Source organism: Nycticebus coucang, chromosome 7 (assembly GCF_027406575.1).
Source record: "Nycticebus coucang isolate mNycCou1 chromosome 7, mNycCou1.pri, whole genome shotgun sequence".
In the NCBI taxonomy this organism is placed as follows: domain Eukaryota; kingdom Metazoa; phylum Chordata; class Mammalia; order Primates; family Lorisidae; genus Nycticebus; species Nycticebus coucang.
Genome location: NC_069786.1, coordinates 52,067,618 through 52,086,814, shown reverse-complemented (window position 1 = coordinate 52,086,814; position 19,197 = coordinate 52,067,618). Strand labels below are relative to the sequence as shown.

The 19,197-nt window shown below is 39.1% G+C and overlaps 1 protein-coding gene across 2 annotated transcripts in view; it reads right to left on the bottom strand.

Moving 5' to 3' along the window:
- The window catches only part of GPD2 (glycerol-3-phosphate dehydrogenase 2), a 147,436-nt gene that overhangs the window by 82,055 nt on the left and 46,184 nt on the right, over nucleotides 1-19,197 (bottom strand). The window lies entirely within an intron of this gene.

Here is a 19,197-nt window from a genome sequence, read left to right as displayed (position 1 = left end):
ATCAACTGCCTTAGGGCGAAAAATCCTTAGAATTTTAAGTGTATTTCTTCCTTCTTTTTTTTCTTTTTATTGTTGGGGATTCATTAAGCGTAAAGCGTATAAGAAATCAGGTTACACTGATTGCATTTGTTAGGTAAAGTTCCTCCTAAAATTGTGCCTTGCCCCCAAAAGGTGTGTCACACACTGAGACCGCACCTCCCTCCCTCCTTCCCGCTCTCCCTGCTCTCCCCTTCCCCCACCCCCCACCCTGTCATTAATTGTCATCAATTGTCCTCATATCAAAATTGAGTACATAGGATTCATGCTTCTCCATTCTTGTGATGCTTTACTAAGAATAATGTGTTCCACTTCCACCAGGTTAATAACAAAGGCTGTAAAGTCTCCATTTTTTTTAATGGCTGAATAGTATTCCATGGTAGACATATACCACAGCTTGTTAGTCCATTCCCGGGTTGGGGGGCACTTAGGCTATTTCCACATTTTGGCAATTGTAAATTGAGCTGTGATAAACAGTGTCTAGGTGTATTTCTTTTCATGAATCATTACTATTTAGCCACAGAACACCTGGTTTCAGATTCAGTATCTCAGCTGTTTATTTTTGTTTCATAGACAGCTAAGTCCAATTATTCCAAAACGATACATCAATTCCCAAAGATGTATTTTATTTAAGACAATTTATAGGGGAACATAAGGAAATATTTTACCCAGTAGCAGCAATTCATTCACATAATATTTTAAAGCAGTGGTTGTCAACCTTCTAATGCCACGGCCCTTTAATACAATTCCTGTGGGTTACAACCCACAGGTTGAGAACCTCTGTTTTAAAGTGCTAAAGGAGAAGGAAAAAGAACTTTATGTCTTTCTGGCATCTCTTAAAAGTATATGTTCTTTCCTCGACTCTTCTGACAAAAACATATTCCAGAATTTGAGGACTATAAGTTTAAATTGGTACAATTAAAAAGAATATGTTTAATCATAAGTTACTATCTAGTTTAAACAATCAGCAATGACCAATGTGAATGGTATTTTCCAAAGAGTCTAGGCAAAGACTTCCCTATTAAATATTTTAATATAGAATTATAGATTTTATATATTTAATGTATACTATTTCAGGTTTTGAAAGCTTAAACAATAATATAAATAAAGCCAGGTATAGTCCCCCTAAATCAGCAGTTATCAGCCTGTGGGTCACGACCCACAGGAGCTGTATTAAAGGGTTGCGGCATTAGGAAGGTTGAGAACCACTGCCCTAAAGGGTAGTGACTTCCCTATTTCTAGTTCTATTCTATCTCTAGAATGTAACTTATCACCCTAAATCAGAAATGATACTGGACTTTAAAAGAAAAATAGTCGCCAGAAGTTAGAGTCAAAATCCAGAAGAACAGGTATTTTTTTCCCACTATGTTATTACTAGGTCCATACACTATATTGAACAGTGTTGACCACAGTTGCTCTATTAGTATTCCATGGAAAGGTGACTTAAGTTTTCTTTAAATCATAGCATCAGCACAATTGATAATGGTGGCATTCTTTCTCATTTTGCCACAGAGGAATCTCTAAACCAGCAGGCCAAACCTTGTTCAAGAAGAGGCAATCTTAGCACTTACCAAGAGATTGTTCTGGTTGCCCAAGATAAGCAATTTTTTATTCATTTGAATAAAACAAACCAAATTATGCCTTTTAGCTTAATTGAATTATCATTAGGCTAACGGATTTCTAGAAAAGTAAAGCAATCATAAGGTATACAGGAGAAACCCTGGAATAGGGTCAGGTGTCCAGGCTGAGTCTTAGCACTTGTTTGCCAGCTATGTGACTTTTGACTCATTATCACTCCAGTTTCATCTTTGCAAAGATATGATGTCCCTATCTTTGTATCTCTGGGTTATCCCCAGTCTGAAGGGACTAATAATATTATTAAAGTCATTTAGGTAAATGACAAAGTATCACCAAAGAAGATACTGTTACTTCTAACAGATATTGTTACTGTTACTAACACATATCATTATTAAACAATCTGATTCCTTAGTAGCATATAATAAGGAACTTCCAAAATATCTTTTACTAAGTATGGTAAAAAACAAAAGGTTTAATCAGGCGCCATAATTGCCAAACTATGAATTCAGAGGCCAAGCCACAAAAATCTTATTCTTCACATAACTCCTCTTAATTGTCTTCTGATAACCATGTCCCCATTTTTACCTTTGCATAAATTTGAGGCAAGAAACTACCACATAAATAAACATAACGGCCAGGTGCTATGGAGAACACAACATGTTTCAGAGGCCGATGTAGTCTCGGCCTCCTATCATCTAATGAGAAGAATACAACATATATTTACACATTTACACAACATATACATTTCTAACAATTATGTAGAAAGAATAAATGCCAAACTAGAGAGAAAAAAAAACCAAGCTATGACCACACAGATGAGGATGGAGAGTCTTCCACTCGAGGGTATCAGTCGTGCCATGACAGATGGGTGAGATTTGGACCTGAGAGTGACAAGTGACTAAACTAAACCGCCAGAGCATTTTCACACATCAGAAAAATTGCTGACATTTTATGCTTGATAAGTTTTCTAGAAATACTTGAGAAATAAATGTAAAGACCATATTATGATATAGTTCATTAGAACTCTGTAAAACTGAAAGCCCCCTACTCCATTCTGACTTTGAATATTCAACTCTACCGTACGGGTTTCTTCTTCAGCAAGCTGGACCTGATGGTCACCACTCAGACGCATGAGGAGCTCGCCCCATCGCCAACACTGCTTCTCCTATCTTTACCCCTTCGCTCCAGCAACCTCTACTCTGTCTCCTTGTAACAAACAATAAAAAACACTTCATACATATGTTTCCAACAACCACCCTAAAGATTCTTGAAAGACCTATACATTCTGAAAACGACTGCCTTCCTCCTTACTCATTCCTCATCTCCTTCTAATCTGGATTCTCACATATACACCACTGTTACCATCAGAACTGAATCTGGGGGACAACGCTCTCTCTCCAGCCTCTCTGACTCACTCACCCTCAGCTTCCTCTGAATGTCCCTCTACTGCCCAACATTAAATACCAAAGTTCCTCTTAAGGCTATCCTGTTCATTTTTTCACATTAATAAGAACTCTCTCTCGAGAATCTCATCTACACCATATTGTCAAATATCTTTTACATCACAATGACTTCTAATTCTGTGCCCCCACTCCTGAACCCAGATAGAAAACTGCCTAATCGGGGCAGCGCCTGTGGCTCAAAGAAGTAGGGCGCCGGCCCCATATGCTGGAGGTGGCAGGTTCAAACCCTGCCCTGGCCAAAAAAAAACCAAAACAAAAAACTGCCTAATCTCCATTTGAATGTCTCATAGATACCTCAAAATTGATCTGATGACTGTATGTGCCCACACCTTTTCTATGCACTGCTCCACACCTCGGCCAGGGAGCCATTATACATGTAGTTGCAGCAGACTAAATAGTTATAATAGAATCACATATAATCAATTACCAAATATAGAAAGGTGTTTTTGTTTTTTTTTCTTTCTTTCTTATGGTAGTTTTTTGGGCTCTGGTTTTTTTGGGGGGTGGGGCCTTGGCATTGTTTTGTTGTGGAGGTTTTACTGAACAGTTCCTCAAAAAAAGTTTTGTAAATATATAGTACTATTGAGGGTAATTTAATTTCTGACACTACTTTTAAAATAACATTTTATTTTTGTTTATTATTTTCATAAAAGCTGGAAAGTGTTGCAACTGAGAAGCTAAGCACCACATTTATTTTAGTGGCAGTAAACACAGCCTAAGGTCCTACTTGTAATTATGACAGGAGAAAGACTCGTTTTGGCTTCATATGGTTTTGAGTTATAAAAACACATCTGCACTCTACCTTTCCTAGAATATGTTGATTAAGGGGAAATAAAGAAGAGAAATCCAACAGGAATAAAACAGGAGTGGTAAGTAACAGCACGCTTTAAGAAAAGAGGTTTTGGGGCTCCAGGTCTTTTAGATCTGTCGTCCCCATACCCTCCTTTTTCCTGGGCAATCTGAATAAACAGGAACCTGAGAAGTAAGCCACACTGAAAGCCTGAGCTAGGGATCCCGGGAGAAGCCTGGAAATGGCTGCACGCCCTAAACCCCCTCAGAGACCAAAACGCTCCCGTGTCCTGAGGAGGCCCTTCACTCACCATCAGACAATCACTAAGTCCCGGAGCCCTCCAGGCTTCTCTAGACTAGGGACAAAATGAAAAGACAAAGAAGCATTGAATCTTGCTTACAGGTAGATTTAAGACAAGAAGCTACAAGACCCACGGGAGCGACTTCTATCCAGACCTGAGAAGGCTTCTGGATCTGGTAGCCAAATGAACTGAAGAAAAACTAATAGCCGTTAGCTGAGTGACAAAAACCAAGAAAGGAGGTGGGAATAGCACATGCTAAAACCAAAGTCTTACTAACATGTTTTCTCTGTTCAGCACACTACTTTCTTAAAAAGTGAATTACACATCCAGTATTTCAAAATCTCTATACTTCACATAAAAATCAGGATTTCTATCTGAGATAGATGTTCTGCTCCCAGCCGTCGGCAGGGTTTATGTGCTCTTGTTAGCCCTGGATGCCCATTCACTGGCTTCACGCTTGTGCCTCACTAGTCTGTCTCTGTAGTTATAGGAGTTCACCAACCGCTGCCTAAAGACAGGATCAAGTCCAGCACTACCTGATTCAGGATCAGTTCCTAATTCGGCCATTAACACCAAGAAGAAAGGAGAGCCCAAGACACAAAGCAAATTGCTTTTGTCTAGCATAATCCCAAGCATAGCTCTTATCTTGGTAGAATTGGGAGAATATCCAATACTTCATATTACCTTTTTTATTTTATGTTTGATTACAATGGGGGGATAGTATTTTTTAGAACTCGTAAACCAATTTTCATCTAAATTTCAGAGAGAGAAAATTCTTCCAGCATTCAGATGGCAAACATACAAATTTTGTCAAGAGACTCCCATGAGCACTTAAGTAGAATTAAAAGCCAAGTTCATAATCTTTGCAAGTTTACATCCCAGAAAATATTCACCTTGAACAGGATTCAGAATGAGATCAGTTTTACTATGTCTGTGCTTCATTAGACTTGCAAATTAAAAAAAATCCTAGACATTTGCAACTTAGGGTGAGACCAACAACAAGATCTAATAATTAGCGTCTATTTCTGAAAGAAGTGCATATTTAAAGACCACAGGCAATTAACAACCAGGTTGTCCTGTAATCATGTACAGTAATAATTGGAGTATAAAGTAGGGTTTCATGCAAATCACCCCAGACTGCAGCCATCACTCTCTCCTGTACTACATGATTCAATCAACGGAATCCTTAGATTTAGGGGAAATTGCTTCCTATTTTTTTGTCACTAAAAAAGACTAAACATATTTATATATTCCTGAAAGGCAAATGCAACAGGCATTTCTTCACAGTGGATCCTAAGATGTTTTCATGACCTTCATTCACCTTCTGTTCACCTTCTGAATCACTTTGTGACTCTAAACACATGTTTCTTATACTCACATGACAGTAAGCAGCAATTCTCAGTGTAAACATTGAGAATGACATTCGTGATTACTCCGGAGACAGAGTTGCTAATGAGTGAACTATCATCTCCAGTGGGGTGCAGACAAGAGAAAACAAGAGGAGTCCATCCTTCTGGAGTAGCTGAAAATAAAGGTCTGATTCACCTTGAGGGACCCTCTAAGTCAGGGGTCCTCAAACTTTTTAAACAGGGGCCCAGTTCACTGTCCCTCAGACCATTGGAGGGCTGGACTATAGTTTAAAAAAAAAACAAAAAAACTATGAACAAATTCCTATGCACACTGCACTATCTTATTTTGAAGTAAAAATACAAAACAGGAACAAATACAATCACACCGCCTCATGTGGCCCACGGGCCGTAGTTTGAGGACCCCTGACTGAGTGATATAGATAGATGCCTGCTATTGAGAACTCACACAGAATCTCTTTTAATAGCAATCAGAATACATCCAAACAACTAAATTATCAAACTTTTTCATAGCTTAAAAAAAAAGGGAAAACCCCTTGGCTCTGTCTGACTAAACATACATCAAATAAATTATCATCATAATTAACTATATGCTCTGAGGTTGGGAGGATGTGTTATTGGTTTTCAAATAAATATTTTTACAACTTAAAGTATTTAAGGATATCTAAACTTAATATTGCTTTTCAATTCTAATGGGTTGTTGAAAGCAAAAGAACCTGGAGAGTCAGCTTGGGGTTGGGGGTGGGGAAGACGGAGAGGGAAGCAGAGATGCAGCTATCCCACGCGTAGAGGCTGTGTTAACACTCACCCTCTAACAGGTTACCTCCTCAGGTCTCACAGTTACCACACAAAGAAGAAATCCTTTGACCAATGAGTCAACCTAGTTTAGTTATCCCCCAGGCAAGTAAATTAAGAGAATCAGAACTGGTCCCAGGTTTGACCCTAAGTTGGGCATTCTCATCTCTGATAGGTCATTTTTGCCTATAGTATGGGTTACTAGGGGTTACCCCTAGATCTGCCAGCCCCTCTGGCACCAGCAATGCAGGCCTGTTGATGGTGATCAAGTGCTAAAGCCTCTGCCTAGCCTCTAGCCAGCCACATTGGGCAGTTAAGTTGACACTCAAGGTTCTGTGAAACAGCACGGTTCCTCAAAAATCTCCCTGAAGCCTGGAAGTGGGATCCAGAACTTAAAGAGGGCTCACTCTTCTCCCACCCTCTTCGGTGAATAAAAATGCTCACCACTGAGCCAAATGACCAGTTCCAAGCTTTGTAATCCAGATGCCATTCAACTACACTTTAACCTTATGTTCAAAATAGTTTTTGTTCAAATTTGTGATACAAACGCTCCCATTTCTCTGTGAAGTATTTCATCAAGTATAAATGCATAAATTTTTCTGGTTAGTACCCACTACCATGCACTTAGTTATCAGAAATTCTTTGTGGAAAATTTACAAATTACAAAATAAATAAACTAAATTGGGATTGCCTAACTTCTGTTGAAAGCATCGTTTTCCTTCTTTATTTACAACATTACCTAGAAGAAGCTTTCCCAGCATGAACAGAATTTAACCATTCAGCTGGTAGAGGAGGAAAGGAGAGAGGGAAGCTAAAGGACTGTCCTCAAAGCATTTATAGAAAGTTTCTTCAATCCCACAATATCCCTAAAAGTTTCCTAAAGAGGCCTTGCCTTAAAATGAATAAATAGTTGAAAATGAAATGCAAAGTCAAATCAAAATGAATGTCAATGCTGCTCAGTTAGCAACAGCCTAGCAGCTCACCAGCTGTCAACGCTAATCATAGCTCCGCCGTTGACTCACTGTGTGACCTATAGCAGTACAGTTAACCTCCCTGATTTTGTATGCCAGCAACAAAACAGCATCACAAACTCCTCGAAGGCCTGATGTGAGTTATAACTCAAAGATGTTGCCGTGGCCCCATTTTGGGGGCTAAGTGTTAAATAAAAACCAGAATTATAAGGAAGATGATAGGATGCTCTTCAGAGAACATTTCCAGCTCTGTCTGCATAATTTTAGTACTTTGATGAAATATGCCTCTGAAGAAACAGATAACCATATACAGTAGTTAAGAATAGTTTCAACTGGCCTTATCTAAAATACAGAGCATTCAGAATCTTCATCAAGCTTTAGATATCAGACACATTCCCAACAAATTTAGTTATGCCTGTAGGAGAGAAACTGTTCTTCCAGGAATCTATACACGGGGTTCTAAATAAGAGAAGCAAATGAATGAAACAGTCTTTGGCATGGCCCTAACAATAAAACTCTCCTCAAAAGAAATACAGCTCATGTGTCAACCAGATAAGAAACTAAATTCAGGACACATATACAATGGCTGGATGCTTAATAAAACTTTCTCTCTTCCTCCAGAGAACATTGCTAGATTACAATTCCTGCCCTCCCATACAGCTAGATGGAAATGATCTAGTGGAGCAGCAAAGCTCTATAGTACTAGATATACTAGAATAAAGAGACCCATATAGGTTCTTCAATAATTGCAACAAATAAGCCCCCTATGTAAGCAAGAAGTAAATCGCCATTGCAATAAGCCGCTAGAACTTTGGGGGTTATTTATTACACAGAGTAGCATGCTCCAATCAATATATAAGTGTGAGATGTGTTTAGCAATACAACCCAAGATTTGCAGCTCACTGACAATGTATAGAGTCCATACACAGAGTCCATACACAATCATGACTCTTCCCTTGACGGGTGAGAGCCCATCCACACAGATAAACCTGAAAAAGGACAGACCATGAAATGCAAGCACCAGAAAGCCACCGTGCTGAGACACTTCTACCTTCATATCTGACATGATGCTGATGCTGACAGCCCCAGAGCAGGCAGAGAAAACAGAGAAGCCCATTACTCAAACATTAGTTCTTTATCCACCTTCATACATGCAACTGCTAATTCTTTCTTCCATCTTCAAAAGTGGCCATTTGTGTAGATTTTAACATTGAGGCACAAACTACAGTGTTAGATACCATATGAAGAATGCATTCACTTACTGCAGCTCACTTCACAATCACTAAGAAGTGGGAAAAAACCCAAGTGCCAATCAACCATGAATGGATTAATAAATTGTGTATGTACACTATGGAATACTATTTAGCCATAAAAAAGATGGAGACTTTAGGGCAGCGCCTGTGGCTCAGTGGGTAGGGCACCGGCCCTATATACCGAGAGTGGAGGGTTCAAACCCAGCCCGGGCCAAATTGCAACCAAAAAAAATAGTCAGGCATTGTGGCGGGCACCTGTATTTCCAGCTACTCGGGAGGCTGAGGCAAGAGAATTGCCAAAGCCCAGGAGTTGGAGGTCGCTGTAAGCTGTGTGATGCCACAGCACTCTACCAAGGGCGATAAAGTGAAACTGTCTCTACAAAAAAAAAAAAAAAAAAAAGATGGAGAATATACCTGAATGGAGTGGAAACACATTGAAATAACATTCAAATATTTTGAATATACCTGGATGGAGTTGAAACACATTCTTCTTAGTAAAGTATTACAAAGACTGAAAAGCAAGTATCCAATGTATTCAATACTAATATGAAACTAATAAGTAAACAACTACACACCCACATGAGAGAAAAACACATTCAAGTGGGAGGAGAGAGCAGGAGAGAAAGGGAAAAGGGGAGAAGGGAGGGGGAACAGTGAGCTCCCACTTGATGTGCACAATGTAAGAGTGTACAGCACACTCCCTGGGTGGGTGGCTCAACTACAACTTAAACGTAACTGAAACCCTGTGCCTTTGACCAACATCTCCTCATTCTCCCCCCTCCCACTCCACCTCTGTCTCTGGTAACCCTTAAGCATAACTGAAATGATTACGCTCTAATCATTTGTACCCTCATATTAATCTGAAATTAAAATATACAAATACTTTTTTTAAAAAAAGAATGTGTTTAAAGTGTATTTACAATTCCCGAGGTGTGGAAACAACCTGAATGTTCACAAAAGGATGAAAGAATAAAGAAATGTGGCACACCAGCACGATAGCGGCCGAGTAACAGCTTCCTTGCATCTGGGCACCGTGAGTCCGGAGAGATAGGACTCCGGGCATCTCTGGCTGGTGGGACCTGCCTATCATTACCCCTGTGAGGATACAGAGAGTCAGCAAGAGACTTCTGGACCCCAAGAGGAGGACTAAAACAGTGGAAAACCGGCAAGTGGTCGCGTGTGTTCAATAGGTCTAAACCTGCCTGCAACTGTTAAGTTCAGTAGCAGCAAGACTGCAAACCAGAAAGGTCTTACCTGTGAACTATTTTGGTGTCTTTGGACTTGGCACTCAGTTGGGCTGCCTTGGGGAGAGCCTGGGCAGGAGTGCGGAGAACTTTGGCCGTTGTCTAGGGCCCGAGTTTGAGCCGCTGAGCCAGACGGAGTTAATAGTGTTTGGCTGTTGGCCACAGTGAGCCATTGTGAGCGATCTGCCCCGGCAAGCTCCACCCTCAGGGTCACAGAGCTAGAATCGGGTGGGAACTGGTAACCCAGCAACGAGTAGCTTCAGGGTGGGGTCTGAGCCGCCTTGCAGCCCTAACCCTCAGGGGCAGAGTGAGACCGGTTTTGGCACACAGGGTAAGTGGATAGCCACTTCAGCAGTGATTCCAGCAACAAGCACTTTCTTCGGAAGGCTTCTGCTCAGCAAGTTTACAAGTTCAAAGTGCCTTTTAAGTGGGCTGAAGAGAGATTTAGGGTGTCTACCTGCTGGGGTTGAGAAATCAGCAGCCTCCAGTAGTATCAGAACTGTGATTAACATCTCATACTCCAGAAGACCACGTGTTGCCCAGACAATATTCAACGACATATACATACTGCTTTGTTTTTGGTTGTGTTTTGGTTTTCTTTCTTGTTTGTTTGTTTGGTTATTTTTTTGTTTATTTTGATGTTGTTGATGTTGTTTTGTTTTTTAATTTCAACCTTTTCCGTACAGATCTTTTTTTCCGTACAGAATTTTTTCTTTCTCAATTTTTCTAGTTTAATTATAATTTCTCATTGCTGCCTTTTTTAATAACTACAACTTCATTTTTGCTACTGTTTCTACCACTATTATTTGGTTTTTCACCCAATTTTATCCCGTAAAGCTTTCTGTTTGCTTGTTTTGGTTTGATTTATAGCATTTTTGTCTTTCCTCTCTACTTGGTGGAGGTGGGGTACTGTGTCTGATCAGGTTAGCAAAGAGCTGCTGACCTCAAGGGAACCACCCAACTAGGCACCCCCAGAAGGTGGGTTTTTTTTAAGTTGTGTCAAAGTACCCTACTGTACACCTATATTGCTCTGTCTCCCTATTTCTATGCCTCTCTTCTTCTTGTCAATATTCCTTTTACCCATCCCCTCTCCTTTCTCTATTTTTTTTTTTTCTTTTCACTCGGTCCTCCTTTCTTTTATCCCTTTCTTGCCCTTCAACCTTCTCACCCTTCTGGTCCTATACCAAAAGGACTCATCTAACCCTTAGTCCACAGGCACGGGAACTTAAAGAGCAAGAGGAAGTGAAAGGAAAATTAGGGCAAGGAAACAGATAAAAGAAATCACTCATGAGGAAGAATCAGCGGAAAATTCCAGGCAACATGAAAAACCAGTCCAGAACAACCCCGCCAAGGGACCATGAGGTAGCTACTGCAGAGGATTCCACCTGTAAAGAAATGTTAGGAATGACAGAAAGGGAATTTAGAATACACATGATGAAAACAATGAAAGAAATGATGGAAACAATGAAGGAAACTGCTAATAAAGTGGAAAATAACCAAAAGGAAATCCGAAAACAGAATCAAATAAGAGATGAACGATATGAAGAATATAAAAAGGATATAGCAGAGCTGAAGGAAATGAAACAGTCAATCAGGGAACTTAAAGATGCAATGGAAAGTATCAACAACAGGTTAGACCATGCAGAAGAAAGAATTTCAGAGGTAGAAGACAAAGTTCTTGAGATAACTCAGATAGTAAAAGAGGCAGAAAAGAAGAGAGAGAAAGCAGAACGTTCACTGTCAGAATTACGGGACTTTATGAAGCATTCTAACATACGAGTTATAGGAATCCCAGAAGGGGAAGAAGAATGCCCCAGAAGAATGGAAGCCATACTGGAGAATATTATAAAAGAAAATTTCCCAAATATCACCAAAGATTCTGACACACTGCTTTCAGAGGGCTACCGGACCCCAGGTCGCCTCAACTCTAACCGAGCTTCTCCAAGACACATTGTGATGAACCTGTCCAAAGTCAAGACAAAAGAAAAGATTCTGCAAGCTGCCAGGAGTAAGCACCAGTTGACCTACAGGGGCAAATCCATCAGAATGACCGCAGACTTCTCTAATGAAACTTTCCAAGCAAGAAGACAATGGTCATCTACATTTAATCTACTTAAACATAACAATTTCCAGCCCAGAATTCTGTACCCTGCTAAGCTAAGCTTCAAAATTGACGGAGAAATCTAATCATTTACGGATATACAAACATTGAGGAAATTCGCCACAACAAGACCAGCTCTACAGGAAATACTTCAACCTGTTCTGCACAATGACCACCACAATAGATCAGCAGCAACGTAAGAACGCAGAAATTAAAGGACAGAACCTAACCTCCACACTGATGCAAAACATAAAACTAAGCAATGGACTGTCACCAAATAAGATGAATAGAATACTACCACACTTATCAATTATCTCAATAAATGTTAATGGCTTGAATTCCCCACTGAAGAGACACAGATAGGCTGACTGGATTAAAAAACACAAGCCATCCATTTGCTGTCTGCAAGAAACACACCTGGCTTCAAAAGACAAATTAAAGCTCCGAGTCAAGGGTTGGAAGACAGTTTTTCAGACAAATGGCATTCAGAAGAAAAGAGGAGTTGCAATCTTATTTTCAGATTCATGTGGATTTAAAGCAACTAAAGTCAAAAAAGACAAAGATGGTCACTTTATATTGGTCAAGGGAAAAATACAACAAGAAGATATTTCAATTCTATATATTTATGCACCCAATTTAAATGTTCCCAGATTCTTGAAACAGACCTTACTCAGTCTGAGCAATATGATATCTGATAATACCATAATAACAGGGGACGTTAACACTCCTCTTACAGAGCTGGACAGATCCTCTAAACAGAAATTAAACAAAGATATAAGAGATTTAAATGAGACCCTAGAACAACTGTGCTTGATAGACGCATATAGAACACTCCATCCCAAAGATAAAGAATATTCATTCTTCTCATCACCCCACGGAACATTCTCCAAAATTGATCATATCCTGGGACACAAAACAAATATCAACAGAATCAAAAGAATTGAAATTTTACCTTGTATCTTCTCAGACCATAAGGCACTAAAGGTGGAACTCAACTCTAACAAAAACGCTCGACCCCACCCAAAGGTATGGAAATTAAACAATCTTCTGTTGAATAACAGATGGGTGCAGGAAGAAATAAAACAGGAAATCATTAACTTCCTTGAGCATAACAACAATGAATCCTAAAACCTGTGGGATACTGCAAAAGCAGTTTTGAGAGGAAAATTCATTGCTTTAGATGCCTACATTCGAAAAACAGAAAGAGAGCGCATCAACAATCTCACAAGCCATCTTATGGATTTGGAAAAAGAAGAACAATCTAAGCCTAAACTCAGTAGAAGAAAAGAAATATCCGTAATCAAATCAGAGATCAATGAAATTGAAAACAAAAGAATCATTCAGAAAATTAATGAAACAAGGAGTTGGTTTTTTGAAACAATAAATAAAATAGATAAACCATTGGCCAGACAAACGAGAAATAGAAAAGTAAAATCTGTAGTAACCTCAATCAGAAATGATAAAGGGGAAATAACAACTGATCCCACAGAGATACAAGAGATCATCTCTGAATACTACCAGAAACTCTATGCCCAGAAATTGGACAATGTGAAGGAAATGGATCAATATTTGGAATCACACCTTCTACCTAGACTTAGCCAGGAAGAAATAGATCTCCTGAACAGACCAATTTCAAGCATTGAGATCAAAGAAACAATAAAAAATCTTCCAACCAAAAAACGCCCTGGTCCAGATGGCTTCACACCAGAATTCTATCAAACCTTCAAGGAAGAGCTTATTCCTGTACTGCAGAAATTATTCCAAAAGATTGAGGAAGAAGGAATCTTCCCCCAACACATTCTATGAAGCAAACATCACCCTGATACCAAAACCAGGAAAAGACCCAAACAAAAAGGAGAATTTCAGACCAATCTCACTCATGAATATAGATGCAAAAATTCTCAACAAAATCCTAGCCAACAGATTACAGCTTATCATCAAAAAAGTCATTCATCATGATCAAGTAGGCTTCATTCCAGGGATGCAAGGCTGGTTTAACACACGCAAGTCCATAAACGTTATCCACCATATTAACAGAGGCAAAAATAAAGATCACATGATCCTCTCAATAGATGCAGAAAAAGCATTTGATAAAATCCAGCATCCTTTTCTAATTAGAACACTGAAGAGTATAGGCATAGGTGGCACATTTCTAAAACTGATTGAAGCTATCTATCACAAACCCACGGCTAGTATTTTACTTAATGGAGTAAAACTGAAAGCTTTTCCTCTTAGAACTGGAACCAGACAAGGTTGTCCTCTGTCACCTTTACTATTCAACGTAGTGCTGGAAGTTCTAGCCAATACCATTAGGCAAGACAAGGAAATAAAGGGAATCCAAATGGGAGCAGAGGAGGTCAAACTCTCCCTCTTTGCTGACGACATGATCTTATACTTAGAGAACCCCAAAGACTCAACCACAAGACTCCTAGAAGTCATCAAAAAATACAGTAATGTTTCAGGATATAAAATCAATGTCCACAAGTCAGTAGCCTTTGTATACACCAATAACAGTCAAGATGAGAAGCTAATTAAGGACACAACTCCCTTCACCATAGTTTCAAAGAAAATGAAATACCTAGGAATATACCTAACGAAGGAGGTGAAGGACCTCTATAAAGAAAATTATGAAATCCTCAGAAAGGAAATAGCAGAGGATATTAACAAATGGAAGAACATACCATGCTCATGGACGGGAAGAATCAACATTGTTAAAATGTCTATACTTCCCAAAGCAATGTACCTATTTAATGCCATTCCTATCAAAATACCAACATCGTACTTTCAAGATTTGGAGAAAATGATTCTGTGTTTTGTATGGAACCGGAAAAAACCCCGTATGCTGAGGCAGTTCTTAGTGATAAAAATAAAGCTGGGGGCATCAGCATACCAGATTTTTGTCTGTACTACAAAGCCATAGTGGTCAAGACAGCATGGTACTGGCACAAAAACAGACACATAGACACTTGGAATCGAATTGAAAACCAAGAAATGAAACTAACATCTTACAACTACCTAATCTTCGATAAACCAAACAAGAACATACCTTGGGGGGAAAGACTCCCTATTCAATAAATGGTGTTGGGAGAACTGGATGTCTACATGTAAAAGACTGAAACTGGACCCACACCTTTCCCCACTCACAAAAATTGATTCAAAATGGATAAAGGACTTAAATTTAAGGCATGAAACAATAAAAATCTTCAAAGAAAGCATAGGAAAAACACTGCAAGAGATTGGCCTGGGGAAAGACTTCATGAAGAAGACTGCCATGGCAATTGCAACAACAACAGAAATAAACGAAGGGGACTTCATTAAACTGAAAAGTTTCAATACAGCTAAGGAGACAATAACCAAAGCAAAGAGACAACCTACACAATTGGAAAGGATATTTGCATATTTTCAGTCAGACAAAAGCTTGATAACTAGGATCTATAGAGAACTCAAATTAATCCACATGAAAAAAGCCAACAATCCCATATATCAATGGGCAAGAGACATGAATAGAACCTTCTCTAAAGATGACAGACGAATGGCTAACAAACACATGAAAAAATGTTCATCATCTCTATATATTAGAGAAATGCAAATCAAAACAACCCTGAGATATCACCTAACCCCAGTGAGAATGGTCCACATCACAAAATCTCAAAACTGCAGATGCTGGCGTGGATGTGGAGAGAAGGGAACACTTTTACACTGCTGGTGGGACTGCAAACTAGTACAACCTTTCTGGAAGGAAGTATGGAGAACCCTCAAAGCACTCAAGCTAGACCTCCCATTTGATCCTGCAATCCCATTACTGGGCATCTACCCAGAAGGAAAAAAATCCTTTTATCATAAGGACACTTGTACTAGACTGTTTATTGCAGCTCAATTTACAATTGCCAAAACGTGGAAACAGCCTAAATGCCCACCAACCCAGGAATGGATTAACAAACTGTAGTATATGTATACCATGGAATACTATTCAGCTATTAAAAAAAATGGAGACTTTACATCCTTCGTATTAACCTGGATGGAAGTGGAAGACATTATTCTTAGTAAAGCATCACAAGAATGGAGAAGCATGAATCCTATGTACTCAATTTTGATATGAGGACAATTAATGACAATTAAGGTTATGGGGGGGAGGAAAAGCAGAAAGAGGGATGGAGGGAGGGAGGTGGGGCCTTGGTGTGTGTCACACTTTATGGGGGCAAGACATGATTGCAAGAGGGACATTGCCTGACAATTGCAATCAGTGTAACCTGGTTTATAAAAAAAGAATAAAGAAATGTAACACACATGCTAGAATATTATCACAAAATAAGAAAATCCTGACATTTGTGACAACATGGAAAGACCTGGAGGACGTTATGTTAAGTGAAATAAGCCATACACAGAGACAAATACTATGTAATCTAATTTATACGTACAAGCTAAAATAGTCAAACTCACAGAAGCAGAAAGTGCAATAGGGGTTACCAGAGATAGAGATGGGATGGAGGGGAGAGAATGAGAAGATGTTGGTCAAAGGCACAGGGTTTCAGTTATGCTCAAGGAAAGAACTTTTTAGAAATCAACAATAAAGACTTTATAAAATTTGTTTTTATAGCACTTTATAAATTGTTTTTAAAGAGAAAGACTGATTAGAAACCTATGAAAAATACCTCTGAAATGGAAGATTATTTACTCAGAGAGAACAATCAAATCTGGTAGCCTGAATTGACTCACAAAGTTAAAAGCCGTCTGGTAAAAAATGCGTTATGTAATAATTTCAGCTGCATCGATGCTCAAGAAGATTCCTACAGATTTCAAACCCACAAATAGTCCTTAGTTTAAGAATCAGGAGAATATTTCTAACACCTTATATTCTCAAAGATGTCAATGTTGCAAAATAAACAAACTCTTATATCCAATTGAAGATACTGCTGAAAAGTGACGCTTAAGTGTAGTTTTTGTAATTTAAGTTGTTTCTTAACTGACATCATGTCCTAGATCAGGGGTTCCCACGGGCCACGTGAGGCAGTGTGATTGTATTTGTTCCCATTTTGGTTTTTTACTTCAAAATAAGATATGTGCAGTGTGCATAGGAATTTGTTCATAGCTTTTTTTTTTTTAACTATAGTCCAGCCCTCCAACGGTCGGTCTGAGGAACAGTGAATGGGCCCCCTGTTCAAAAAGTTTGAGGACGCCTGTCCTAGATGCTGTGCTTATGATTTTGATTTCTCTTCGATCAATACTCATTCAATTTCAAGTTTCTCCACCTGTTCCCAGCTTAGCTAGTCATCAATACAAGCAAAAGCTTAACTATTTTTTTTTTAAATCCTGTGTTATATCTTTCTTACTATGCTTAACAAAGGCCAGTTCTATTCCAAATATTTATAACCTGTATGGGGGGAAGAGAAGTATAACAGATACTAAAGAGCTGTTCTGTGCCCAGCCCTAAGACCACTGACTGGTATACACTAACAGTACTCCCTGGGGGAAAAAGCCTATGAATAAAGTGACACTTCTTACTTTATAAGGAAATCGGAATTCTGAAAGAGTGTATAACCTATGCACAATAACAGGCTCACCGAAACCCACCATCCTTGTATACAGATACATTCAGGAAGCTAAGCACTGTTGCATTTGGGCGTCTATTCAAATAAGTCCTAAAACAGATCTTATTTTGACTAGATTTAATGATTCTATTTTTGCTTCTCTAATCTTTTTTGCTACTGACTTTAATTTGGGGTCACTAGGACTACCGGTCCAGAAGCACTGCTTTATTAGAACTCTTAAAAATAATGTATTGAGAGGGAGGGGCTGAAATTACAAATTAAAACAATGTTCTCAAAATCGGTGTAGATTTTACTTATCCATGCTTTGTTCTTCCTCTAATTACCATAAATAGTTTTCCCCTTGGGTTATGATGACACTAAAACAAAAGCAGCATGGTTTTAAGTGTATTTCAACTCACCTAACACAACACTGCTGTCATTTTTGACCATATTCCCATAAGAGGCATGATAAAGTGAACTATAGTAATTGTAAGTTACCCACAAGTGCAGTCAACTGCTGTCCTTCTCAAACTGCGAGGCTCTTTGCAAAGCATGAAGATCCTGTCATCAACAACTATTACTATATCACATGCCTTAACATCCCCGAGTTTTGGAAAGAAGAAGTAAGTTTAATTACATTATATTTCAAGCTAAAATGATGCATGAAAATTTAGATTTACCCCCCAAAAAGTCATAGTTTTTTTTCCTAATATTACCTATTTTTCAAAAATGTTTCACCATAGAATTCTAATATATGTACTACATATTCATTTATCAAAAGGATTATATTCCTGTAACTTTTTAGGAACACACGAGCCGTATAAATCAAATCTGCTGTAATTCGTGCAACCTTAAATAGCAAAAGAAAACAAACAGAGGCACATTGACGGATTTTGTTACAAGAGTTAGAGTTTAAGTCAACAATTGGCTTTGCCCACTTAGCTTATCCGCAAATCAGAAAGCGCAAAGAGAAAATGAAAGGCTGTTTTTTCCACCTGTGTGAGCTGTTCTCCTACAACCTCGGATGGATAGCAGATCACTTGCTACTACTAATCTCAAAGTCTTCACAAGGTATCCCTGAATGCAAGGGTCTCTGGTGACAAGCAACTGTCTTTCTAACTACAACCATATTTTATATTCATATCACCTGGGAATTTCTAAATAGCTAACACTTTGAAAGTGTCCTTTGTTCCAGGAACTCTTCCAGGCTTTACTACTCTCTAACAATCCTATGAAGGAAGTCCCACTGTTGTCCCCATTTTACAGATGACAGAAAATGAGGCCCAGAAAATTAAAGAAAATTGCCTAGAGTCACTTAGCTATTAAGACACAGTGCCAGCTAGTCCCAGTAGCCAAGAGTGGATAAAGAAAATGTGGTTCATATACACAAGGGGATACTATTCAGCCATTAAACAGAATGCAATATTTTCATTCTCAGAAACATGGAAGAGCCTAGAGGACAGTATGTTAAGTGAAATATGCCAGGCACAGGAAGATAAGTGTTACATGTTCTCACTCATATGTGGGAGCTTAAAAAAAATGAGCTCAAGGGCAGTGCCTGTGGCTCAGTGGGTAGGGCGCCTGCCCCACATACTGAGGGTGGCGGGTTCGAAACCGGCCCGACCCAAACTGCAACAAAAAATATCCGGGTGTTGTGGCAGGCGCCTGTATTCCCAGCTACTCGGGAGGCTGAGGCAAGAGAATCACCTAAGCCAAAGAGCTGGAAGTTGCTGTGAGGTGTGACACCATGGCACTCTACTGAGGGCGATA